Genomic DNA, 13536 nt, shown 5'->3' with positions numbered 1-13536 from the left:
CTACATTCATTTTTTTCCTTGCCCCACCCATGATGGGGATTGAACCCAGAGTCTTGCAGACACTAGACAATCACTCTACCATTGAGCTCCACCCCCAACCTTTTTAATTTCATTTTGAGGCAGAGTCTTACTAAATTGTTCAGGCTGGGGTCAAATCTGTGATCCTCCTGCCTCAGCCTCCTGAGTTGCTGGGATTACAAGCACAGACCACTGCCTCTAAATTTTTTTAAAGGATTTATTTATTTATTTATTTATGGTAGTAGGGATTATACCTGGGGGATGCTTTTCCACTGAGCCACACCCCTAGTACTCTTTATTTTTTTATTTTGAGACAGGGTCTTTCCAAATTGCTGAGATTGCAAGTGAGCAGAATGCTCTGTCTGAGCCTTCTGAGTCAACTGGGATTAGAGGTGTAGGTCACTATGCCCAGTTTTTTTTTTTAAGGCTTTTGATACAAAAGATTTTCTTTTTTAAGGCTTTTGATACAAAGTACCATAGTATCATATTGCCCTCCAGAAAACTTTTTACCAGTTTGAGCATTAGCAATAGTGTTTCAGCATTCTGATGCTTACAGTTTAACTAATACTGGATATTATTATTCTTTTCAACCTTTCTCAATTGGAGTAGAAAAAAAAATATCATGTTGCATTGTCCTTGTTTCTCTATTGGTATCTTCTACCAGACAGTGAGCTCCTAAAAAAAAAAAAAAAAAAAAAAAAGACTTTATCATATTTTCCAGATATTCAGTCTTAATTGCTGCCCCCTCCCCAACAAAATAGTAGTGAGCATTCAGCAGAAAGGATTCCTGATCCAAATGTGATTGTGTTTGTGCCTTGGAGAGCAAGGGTTTTCGGGATTACTGGGTGCAATCCTATCCTTCAGGGCCAATGCCCCATATGTATTAGGTAATCTGAAGTTGTGACTCTACTAATGTGAGCTTTAGACCAAGCAGGAGAGAAATCTATACCAGACTGAAAGAGAGTAAGCAGGATCTTGCCATTTCTCTTAAATAACAAGAACAATTACTGGGATTTAGTTTACCAACTCTGAAAAAGAGGATTGCCTTATAATTCCTTTAAGCTATAATACCATTCATGTAGTTCCAATAACAGCTTTTAGAAATAATCAGGTATGTTTGTGATTTTCAGATCTTTTCCTTTCAGTCAATACCATTTTATATTTGTAAATTGCTGCCAAATTTTTAATGTTTATCTTCATACTTCAATATTTATAGCCTTCTGTATAGAACCTTTTATTTAGACATATATACATATATTTATTTTATTTAGTTCCAGGCCAGCCTCAGCAACTTAGCAAGGCCCTAAGTAGATACAGGGTCTCACTGAGTTGCTGAGGGCCTTGCTGAATTGCTGAGGCTGGTTTTGAATTCACAATCTTCCTGCCTCAGCCTCCTGAGCTGCTGGGATTGTAAGTGTGCATCATAGCACCTTTGGGCCCCACTCTGTATAGAGCCTTGAGCATACTTTGCTCTACCTAAATATTGATGTTAATTTTATTATATAAGCATAGTAATAAATGTTACTGTTTCAATTGATCACTGAGTGAGGACACTACAGAAAAAGGAATGTGTGTTTTTATAATACAACATTTTTAGTTTTGTTTTTCAGTGCAGCAAGGTTGACTCATTTAGCAGCGTCTGAACAACAACAACAAAAAAATGCTCTTGGAGGCCTGATGTCAATTTAGTAGATTTCTATATTTGTTGAATTTTTCAATTTGCAGTGGGACATATTCTTGAGGTGATGCTATGTAGAGTATACCTCACATAAGAATTTCCATATGTGCTTCACAGAGTTTCTGCATCCCTGCCAGTTATTCCTTAACCTCTCCCTGGGGTGTGGGAGTGCCCTTACAGTTCTTCCAATCTAGCCTGACAAAGATTAGGCCCCAAGTTGTAAGATGGGGTTTATTTTCTGCCAAGTAAAACAACCTTTCCTACAAACATAACAATATAATAAATAAAGAGAGATCACATCATAAGTTAGGACATGATGAAGGAGAACTCAGAGCTAGTCTGTTTCTAGAATTAGAAGTACTATAGTATCAAAATCAATTTCACAATTTGTATTTTTTTATGATCCTAATGAATCTCCTAATAGCTAAATCTATCAGCAGAAGGAAATAATTGATGCTATTTTATTATCTTAAAAAGAAGTTTTACAGTATGGTGATAAAATATTTAAATAAAGTATTTTGTAGTGAAACAATTGCTCCTTATTATTCATCAGTTAATTTATCATGATGTTATTTTTCTTTATACACTTATGAGCTATAGAAATAAGTTTAATGCTTTAAAATTATGTCTTCAGCTGGGTATTATGGCATATGGTTGTTAGCCCAGTGACTCTGGAGGCTGAGGCAGGAAAATCACAAGTTCCAGGCCAGCCTCAGCAACTTAGCAAGGCCCTAAGTAACTTAGCTAGATCCTGTCTCAAAATAAAAAGGACTGGGGATGTAGCTCAACTGGGTTCAATCTCTAGTACCAAAAAGATTTTTTAAATAAAAAAAATTAAATTATTCCTTCAATTTTTGTTTTTAGTAATTTCTCCTATTTTCTTAGTTTACTTAGAAATTAAGTTATTCCTTTTATTAAAGCATTATCAAGCTGGGCACAGTGGCACTTGCCTGTAATCCTAACAATTTAGGAGGCAGAGGCAGGAGAATCACAACTTCAAAACCAGCGTCAGCAACTTAGCAAGACCCTGCCTCAAAATAAAAAAATAAAATAAAATAAAGGATTAGGGCTGTAGCTCAGTGGTAAAGCGCTTGCCTCTCATGTATGAGACACTGGGTTCAGTCCTCAGTATAAATAATTAAAATAATAAAAAATCATGGTATTTAAAAAGGTGATAATTTTTATTGAAGAAGACAAATTAGTTGATGTTTTAATAACACATTTTTGTTGCTATGAATTAGTTTTATTTATTTTTTTGCTAATATTGTTTAAACAATAATCTTATTAACTCCAAGAATCTAGAATCTAGTATTGTGTTAAAATGAATCAAAATCAAATGAAATAGGAGATGGTAATCAGTGAGCCAATTAAATATTATTTAAATTATCAACATTGTCCACCTGAGACTGTAATTGAGAAGGAAGAAAGAAGATCTGAACTGAATTTCAAGAAGTAGCCTCTTACCATTGCTATCTTTAAAGGATCAAACTTGATAAGCAATCTAGAGGGTTTCCTTGATAATCTGAGAGAGGAGCTTTAGGCTCCTAGCTTCTTCTGTCATGCTTGAGTTTAGGAATATCAGTTGCTAATCATCAGGCATTTAGGCAAAATGAAATGAACATATTGACTGAATTCCATTCTTTTCAGAATGTTAAATTCTTTAGAATAACAGGGGTTTTATAGCTACATTAAACCTGTCTGCTGGGTATGGTGGCACATGCCTAAAATCCCAGTGGCTCAGGAGGCTGAAACAGGAGAATCATGAGTTCAAAGCTAGTCTCAGCAAAACGAAGGTGCTAAGCAACTCAGTGAGATCCTGTCTGCAAATAAAAATACAAAATAGGGCTGAGGACATGATGTGGCTCAGTGGTTGAGTGCCTCTGAGTTCAATCCCTGGTTACCCACCCTGCCACCGCCAAAAAAAAAAAAAAATACAACCCACACAAAAAAAACCTTTTCATATATGAAGTTAGGCATACAGAGTTCCCCAAGAAAGTATTTCTGAAAAGAGGTTTTCCAGGCCCTGTTGAGCTCTTTGGTGGAATAGCATGCAGAATGATTTAAGCCTACTCAAATATTTTGATCAAATAAGAACTCAAAATGAAATTATAAATTCATCCATGTGTAAATCAGTCAAGATTTTGAATAACTTTGTAAATTCAAAATGTTAGGCCATAAAACAATAAAAGATCAGAAGTACTCCCTGTCCCTGTATGCTGTTTCTGTTATATCGATACCTTGCTCTAAAGCCTCCTGTTCTGCACTTTTGCTAGAAAATAGTTCTGTCAAAAGTGTGAACAGCAGCCTCATATTTTGTAAGTGGGAATACAGGTAAGTACTATTGGGGTTTTTTGTTTGTGGTACTGGGAAATGAACACGGGTGCTCTACCACTAAGATATGTCCCCAGCCCATTTTATTTCTGCTTTGAGACAGGGTCTTACTCAGTTGTCCAGGATGGCCTGGAATTTACGATTGTCCTTCCTAAGCCTTCCTAGTAGCTGGGATTCTAGCCATGCACCACTGGGCCTGGCTGTCATGAAAGACTTTTAAAGGCTTTTTGTTTACTTTTTTTCCCTCAAAGTATGAGTTACATGCAGAAAAGTTCAAAAATCTAAACACAGAGCTCAGTGCATGCTTAATGTGTATATACACCTTTAGAATTACTACTTAATCAAGATACAGATGACCCATATCTTTCCAGAAGTCTTCTTCATGCTCACCCAATCAACATTTTTACCATAATATTATCATTATTTGACCTCTTTCACCTTAAGTTAATTTTGTGTGTGTGAGTGGAATTGGAGTTTACCAGGTATTTAACCTAGGTCTCACCAAGTTGCTAAAGGCCTCCTCAATTACTGAGGCTGCTCTTGAATTTGTAATCATCTTCAGTCTCCCAAATTGCTGGGATTATAGGCATATGCACTGAGCACAGCATGTTCTTCATTTTCATATAAATGAATCCATAGTTTTAGTCTTGCTCATATTTGTGACTGTTGTGTGTTCCTTGTTCATTGCTGTGTAGCATTACATGGTATGATATAATTAATTTATCATTTTTCCTATTGCTGGATATCTGGGTTATTTCCTGTTTGTGATATTAATATAAAGCCTGCTATGAACATTCTTACACATACCTTCGGAGGATAAATATTCTTATCTTTTAGGAGTACATTTTTCCAGGAATAGAATTCACTTAGTCATTGGCTATGTCGATCCCCAGCACCACATAAAAATAAGTAAATAAAATAAAGATATCGTAAAAAAAAAAAAAGAAAGCATCACTGAAATATTTATGGGGCTGGGGATATGGCTCAAGTAGTGGCGAGCTCTCCAGGCATGCGTGAGGCACTGGGTTCGATCCTCAGCACCACATAAAAATAAAATAAAGATATTGTGTCCACCTAAAGCTAAAAAATAAATATTTAAAAAATAACTTTAGATAAAAAATTTTAAGCAGTTTTCCAATGTGGTTGTGTACTGATTTAAATTCTTCCACCAGCATATACAATGTTCCAGTACTCCACATCCTTACGACATACTTTCTTTGGCAGGCCTTTTAATTTGAATCTTTTTATGGTTATGTAAACAGTACCAAATTATAGTTTTTAAAATTTTTTTAGTTGTAGATGAACACAATACCTTTATTTTGTTTATTTATTTTTATGTGATGTTGAGGTTCAAACCCAGTACTTCACATGTGCTATCACTGAACCAAAAACCCAGCCCAAATTATAGTTTTAACATGTATTTCTTTGATGAATATTAACAATAACTGCTTTTTAATATGCATTTTGCCATTTTTTTATCCATTGAAAAAGAGTTTGGGGGCAGTTTTTTTTTTTTTTGTTTGTTTTGATGACACTGGGGATTGAACTCAGGGAGCACTTAACCCCTGAGCTACACTCAGCCCCTTTTATATTTTTTATTTTTGTTTTTATTTGTTCTAATTAATTAAACTTGACAGTAGAATGAATGCATTTTGACACATCATACATAAATGGAGTAACTTCTCATTCTTCCTCTGATTGTACATGATGTAGAGTTACCATATGTGCATGTAGGATAAAAATGTCTGATTTATTTTACTATCCTTCCTACCTCCTCCCCCCTGCCACTTCATTCCCCTTTCTAATCCAAAGTACCTCTATTCTTCCCTAGTCCCCTCTCCTTATTGTGAATTAACATCCATATATCAGAGAAAACATTTGGCCTTTGTTTCTTTGGGATTGGCTTATTTTTCTTAGCATGAGATTCTCCAGCTCCATTTACCAGAAAATGCTATAATTTCATTATTCTTTAAGACTGAGTAATAGTCTACTGTGTGTGTATGTATATGTGTGTGTGTATATATATATATATATCACACTTTCTTTATCCATTCATCTGTTGAAGGGCATTGAGGTTGTTTCCATATTTTAGTTATTGTGAATTGAGCTGCTATAAACTGTGCTGTGTCACCATAGTATGCTGCTTTTAAGTCCTTTGGGTATAAACCAAAAAGTGGATAATTGGGTCAAATGGTGGTTCCATACCAAGTTTTCTGAGAAATCTCCATACTGCTTTCCAGAGTGTTGCTACAATTTGTAGTCCCACCAGCAACGAGTACCTTTTTCTCCACATCCTCACTAACATTTATTGTTGCTTGTATTCTTGATAATTGCCATTCTGACTGGAGTGAGGTGAAATCTCAGTGTAGTTTTAATTTGCATTTCTCTGATTGCTAGAGATGTTGAACATTTTTTCCTGTATTTCTTCTTCTGTGAAGTGTCTGTTCAGTTTCTTAGCCCATTTATTGATTGGATTATCTGGGTTTTGTTGTTGTTGTTGCTAAGTTTTTTTTAATTCTTTATATATCCTGGAAAGCAATGCTCTATCTGAGGTGCAGGTGGTAAAGATTTTCTCCCATTTTCTATGCTGTCTCTTCACATTATTGATTGTTTCCTTTGCTGTGAAGAAGCTTTTCGTTTGATTTCATCCCATTTATTGATTCTTGATTTTAGAAGAAAGAAATTAATGGAATATGAATAGGAAAATAAGAACTCAAAAACTATCACAATTTGCTGATGACATGACTCTATATTTAGAAGACCCAAAAAATGACACCAGAAAACTTCTAGAACTAATAAATGAATTCAGCAAAGTAGCAGGACATAAAATTAACACTCATAAATCAAATGTGTTCCTGTATATCAGTGATGAATCCACTGAAAGAGAAATTAGGTAAACTACCACATTCACAATAGCCTCAAAAAAATAAGATATTTGGGACTCAGTAGTAGACTGCTTGCTTAGCACATGTGAGGCACTGGGTTTGATCCTCAGCACCACATAAAAACAAATAAAATAAAGGTATTGTGTCCATCTACAATTAAAATTATTAAAAAAATAAGAGACCCAGAATAGACAAAGCAATCCTTAGCAAGAAAAGTGAAGCAGGAGACATCACAATACTAGACCTTAAATTATATAACAGAGCTATAGTAACAAAAACAGCATGATATTGGCACCAAAACAGACATGTAGACCAATGGTTCAGAATAGAAGACACATTATAACACATAAATACAGTTATTTAATACTAGACAAAGGCACCAAAAACATATATTGGAGAAAAGATAGCCTCTTTAACAAATGTTTCTGGTTAAACTGGAAATCCATATGTAGCAAAATGAAATCAAACCCACATCTCTCACCATGTACAAAACTAAACTCAAAATGGATCAAGGACTTAGGTACTAGAACAGAGACCCTGTACAGTAGACCCAAATCTCCATCATGTTGGCTTAGGAACTGACTTCTTTAACAAGACTCCTAAAGTGCAAGAAGTAAAATAAAAAATAAATGGGATGGAATCAAACTATATTTTTTATTTTGAGAGAGGGTCTTGCTAAGTTGCTGAGGCTGGCCTGGAAATTGTGTCCTCTTGCCTCAGCCTCCTGAGTTACTGGGATTATAGGTGGGTGCACTGTGCCCAGCTTTGGGACAGTTTTTAAAAATTTAGCTATATGTGTTTTATTTACTTTATGATTTATAGGAATTCCTTATCTATTCTGGATCTAAGTACTTTGTTGAATTGTGCTTCAAATCTTTGCTTTGGGGTGTGTGTGTGTGTGTGTGTGTGTGTGTGTGTTGAGCGCGCGTGCGCGCGCTGGGGGATTAAACGTAAGGCTTTGTTCATGCTAAGTACATGTTCTACTACTGAGCTACATCCCCACCCCTATTATTTTTTGAGAGAATGTCTCACTAAGTTGCCCAGGCTGGTCTTGAACTTGTAATCCTCCTGCCTCAGCCTCCTGAGTCACCGGGTTTACAGCTGTGCATTGCCACTCCTGGCTTTTAATAGTATCTTTTGATGAACAAAAGATATTCAATTTATCAATTTTCTTTTAATGTTCTTTTTAAGTCTAAAGTCATCAATATGTTCTCCTAGTGTTTTCTTCTAGGAGGTTTATTGTTTTACCTTTTACATTTAGGTGAATGATTCATCTGGAATTAATTCAGTGTTTGATATGAAGTAGAAATCAAAGTTTGTTTTTCCCATTTGGATATTCAATGGATCCAGCACCAATTATTAAAAAGACCATCTTTTATTGGGAAGTCTCTTTACACTATCATGGAGGACTTCTTATTTTATAGAGGGACTTGAGTTAATAGTTGAATGCTATAAAGATGTCATTTAAGACTTAAAAAGTAGTTAACTAAAGCCAAACCATTCTGTAATTCTTATAATTGCTCCTACCATCTCTTTCAGTGCTGAAATACCACATTACTCATGCTTGCCTTTCACCTGCACTGTATTCCATTCTAAAAACGTAGGTGACTGCAATTTGTGAAGCCATTTTGTAAAACTAATAGAGATTGTAACCATCTCAGGGACAGGGAGTAGTGGGGTTCTCTAAGCTGCCTGACCAGTTTAGAATCTCATCTTGGGAGTTTTCTTTCCATGGTCATTTCTTTCTTTTTTTTTAATATTTATTTTTTAGTTGTAGTTGGACACAATACCTTTATTTTATTTATTTTTATGTGGTGCTGAGGATTGAACCCAGGGCCTCACACATTCTAGGCGAGTGCTCTACCGCTGGGCCACAACCGCAGCCCTTCCCGTGGTCATTTCTGATATCAATCTTCTCATTCTGGTTTCTTCCAAAGCAGAACTTGGACCTGGGATTGCATTCAGGTAGTTTCTTTGGATGTGGTTCTAGGGAGTAGGAATGAAAGAAAAGGAATTGAAGTTTGTGTGGCATCATGTGTATTACAATAAAATGTACTCAAAACATTTCCAGTGATAAAAGGAGAAGTACACAAAGGTTTCCAGTGCATATATTGATATAGTTCATGGGACCCAAGGGTAACAATGCACATGGATATCTGAAGTATCGAAGATCAAGTTGATCCAGGTGGTGGCGCACTCCTGTAATCCCAGTGGCTCAGGAGGCTGAGGTAAGAGGATCACGAGTTCAAAGTCAGCCTCAGCAACTGCAAGGTGCTAAGCAACTCAGTGAGATCCTGTCTCTAAATAAAATACAAAATACGGCTGGGGATGTGGCTCAGTGGTAGAGTGCCCCTGAATTCAATCCTCAGTAGTCCCCCCCCCAAAAAAAAAATGAAGCCAGGTATGGTGGCATGTGCCTGTAATCCCAGTGGCCCAGGAGACTGAGGCAGGAGGATCTCAAGTTCAAAGGCAGCCTCAGCAATTTAGTGAGGACTTAAGCAACTCCGTGAGACCCTGTCTCTAAATAAAATACTTAAAAAGGGCTGAGGATATGGCTCAGTGGTTTAGCGCTTCTGGGTTCAATACCTGGTACCAAAAATAAATAAATAAATAAATAAATAATCAAGTAATTGAAATCCCAGTAGGTACTCTCTCCATATTTGCTTTTCTTTGTGCATCTGCTTCGCTTTTATCTCATGGCTGTGTAGCTTTCTTTGTTTCACAAGAGCAGCATGAATGGGAAATGACCATTCCATCTCTTCCACGTTTACATATTTCCATTCAATGTAGCATCCAGACTGATCCTGATTTTATTTTCTTTTCTAGTGCTGAGTATTAAAGGGTCTTATGCATGATAAGCATGCACTGTACCAATTGGCCACATCTCTAGCCCCCTGAAACTCTTTATCCCAAATCCTAATTCTCTGTAAAGGAAATCTGATTGGTTCAGTTCAAGTCAGGTAACGAGAGTCAATGGAACAGGATCATATGGTTCCAACATTGTTGTTGAGAATCCAATTCTATGGATTGGGTGTAGGGACTACCTTTTGAAGTGTCCGCTACATAAATCTGTCAAAACCTTATGGTTTCTATCTGGTTGCAGTGGCACTTGCCTGTAATCCCAGTGGCTCCAGAGACTGAGGCAGGAGGATTACAAGTTCAAGGCCAGCCTCAGCAATTTAGTGAGACCATAAGCAACTTAGTGAGATCCTGTCTCAAAAAATAAAAAAAGGGCTGAGATGGGGCTGAGTGTCTAAGCACCCCTGGGTTCAATCTCTTGTACCAAACAAACAAAGAAAACAAAAACCTCATGGTTTTTATCTCTAGTGTAATGCTAGAAAAGTCTTTCTCCATTCCATGATTATGTAAATGTGCATTTTACATTTTCTCCAAATATTTCTACCATTTTTATTCAAATATTTAATCCACTTGGTATCTATTTAGGTAAAAGTTATATAAGAACTAAACTTTAAAAAAATGATAAATCATGTATCATTGGAAAGGATAGATTACTTATAAATGTTATAAATGTTGATTTTTTTTTACATACCAAATATTTATACACACACACACACACACACACACGGATCTGTAGTATTATTTCTGAACTTTATATATATATGTGTATATATATATATATATATATATGTATATATATATACACACATATATATATATACATATATACACACACATATATATATTAGTTGTACATGAACACAATGCTTTTATTTTAAATTTATTGTTTTAGTTGTAGTTTGACTTAATACCTTTATTTTATTTATTTATGGCAAGTGCTCTACCACTAAGTCACAACCCCAGCCCCCTTTATTTTTATGTGGTGCAGAGGTTCGAACTCAGTGTCTCACATATGCGATGCAAGTGCTCTACCACTGAGCCACATCCCCTGCCCCATGTTTCTGAACTTTTCCACTGGTTAGTTTGTCTATCAAAATTTTAAATTATACATGTATAAAGGCTGCTGAATTAGTATGCTGGCTATAAAAAATATGTACTCACATTGGCTTTAAGTTCCTTTAATGAAACAACCAATTACATATGTGTGTATGCATATATATACACACACATACCCACACACATATGTCCATATTGTCTAGCATAGTTTCTTGTGCATGGATAATAACTATCACAGTTTATATATAAGAATATATATGCATGAGTAAATAAAAATATACATTATCTTACAGTTTTTAATGTGCTTTCATAAATTACACATCATCAGGAAAATATCATATTGATTTACTAATACATTTTTCTCTTTGATGCAGTTTCCATAGAAACCTGTAGGTTTTATTATCATTCTATGAGTAATTTTGCTTCCTGTGAGGATTTTATATCTCTGCCCACTGAAACTCACAATGCCTTACATGGAAGGAGTACATATCCCACTCTATTAACATCAGTCTTTACTCACATAGCTTGATTTAGCCATCAGCAAACGAATGGATGTCACGTTATTTCTAAATAAAAATGCTAATTATCATTATACATTTTTGCAACTCTTTCTTTCCCTCTGATATAAGAATAGTTCATGCTAAAAATTGCTCTAATATTGAACCACATCCCCAGTCCTTTTTATTTTATTTTATTTTGAGACAGTGTCTCACTAAGTTGCCCCAGGCTGGCCTTGATCTTGGGAATCTCTTGCTTCAGCCTCCTGAGTTACTGGGATTACAGGTTTGCACCATTGCATCTAGCTCAGGTAGGGTTTTAAATTTTTTTATTTGTTTTATTTCTTATTTTTAATAATAGCCTAATGAAGGTCTTTAACACAGAGTTTTTACAAATATAGCTAACAATAGTTAGAATATATGTGACCTCAATGGAAATAAACTGCATAAATTTTACTCAACAGTTACCTTAAATAAAGTCAAGCTGCTAAGCTCTCCAGGTTATAAGTAATAGAGACATTCTTCAACAAGGTCTAGTAATGGTGATTATTATAAATAATATTTGGGGGGCTAGAGATATAGCTCAGTGTATTATGACACACTTCTTTACATCATGCTTTTTATTAGCAAGCCTGAGGCCTTGGGTCCCATCCCTAGCAAAAAGAAATAAAAAATATAAAAAAACAAATATGTATTTGGCAAAAAAAAAGAGAGAATCTCAAAGAAACTTAAGATTAATAGATATCTTCAGAATCTGGAACACATCCAAGGCAGCTATAAGAGTGTTCTTTATCATTGTCACTTGAGCATCTGTCATTACTAGTATGGCTCTGATACTTTTGATTTCTGCTTTTCTTACTGTCTTTTTGCTACCAGTTGATTTCCTTAGAGTCTATTTTGTACCTTTTCTTTTCCTAAAATCTTCTACTGTATCTCTCCTTTCTGCTTGTTCATACCTTCAGCTTGATTTTAAGTTGGAATATTCTAGGTCCTTCTGCGTGTTCCTTCCATCTAGGACATCATTTAAATTTCAGCTCCCAGTTCCCTCATGGATGCTCTTCTATTACAAATTCCTGAGAGTATGATTTTTGTTTATCCCAACCATAGTGGGTTGAACAGTGATCCTCCAAACTTCATATCTACTTAGAACTTCAGAATGTGACCTTCTGAAATAGGAGATTCTGTAAATGTAACTAAGGCAAGCATCTTGAGATGAGATCATCCGGAGTAGAGTGGACTCTAACTCCAATGATGAGCATCCTTTTAAGAGACAAAAAGACACAGAGACACAGAGGAGGAAAAGGCCACATGAAGATGGAGGACAACCAAAAGCCAAGGAGTGCCAGTTTGCCAGTAGCTACCAAAAACTAGGTGAGCAGTGTGGAAGAATTCCCTTTCAGAGTTTCTAGTAGGAACCAACCCTGCCAACACCTTGTTTTCAGATTTTAGGGCTGCAGAACTGTGAGAGAATAAATTTCTATTGTTTTAAATCACCCAGGTTGTACTAAATTGTTATGGCAGCTGGAGTAAATTCTTTTAGGATTCTCTGGAGAAATAGAACAAATAGGATATGTGTATGTATATGAAATATATTGAAGTGTAAAATATATGTAATATGTACATACATATATAATATTTTTATAAGGGATTGTCTTATGCAATTATGGATGTTTGCAAGTCAAAATCTGCAAGAATGGGCTAGTAAACTGGAGATGGAAAGAACAATTGGTACCGATAAATTCAAAGGTGGGCTTCTGGAAAACTCCCTCTTACTCAGAGGAAGGGTAGCCTTTCTGTTCTATTCAGGCCTCAACTGATTAGATGAGGCCCATCTGTATTATGACACACTTCTTTACATAGTCATCTGTTTCCAATGTTAATCTCATTCAATACACCCTTACAGAAACATCCAGAATGTTTGACTAAATATCTGGGCACACATTGACCTAGTCAAGTTAACACAAAAGTGAACATCATAGAAGTTAATAGATCAGCTCATCTCTGAGGGTTTTCATATTCATAGGCCATTGATTAGGCAATGGTTTAGTCATTCCTGGATGAGGTGCTTAGAGCATAGATCATCAGCATGGCTGCATACAGGGTGATTTAAAGAGACTTGACATGAGAGACATGTAACTGACATGTCTACGTTTTAATGCTTAATGACACACATCCATATTCTTTCATTAGGGGCAAAAATGTCTCACCTGAT

Source organism: Spermophilus citellus (genome assembly GCF_964194105.1).
Source record: "Spermophilus citellus genome assembly, chromosome: 5".
NCBI lineage: Eukaryota > Metazoa > Chordata > Mammalia > Rodentia > Sciuridae > Spermophilus > Spermophilus citellus.
This window is presented reverse-complemented; position numbering follows the sequence as displayed.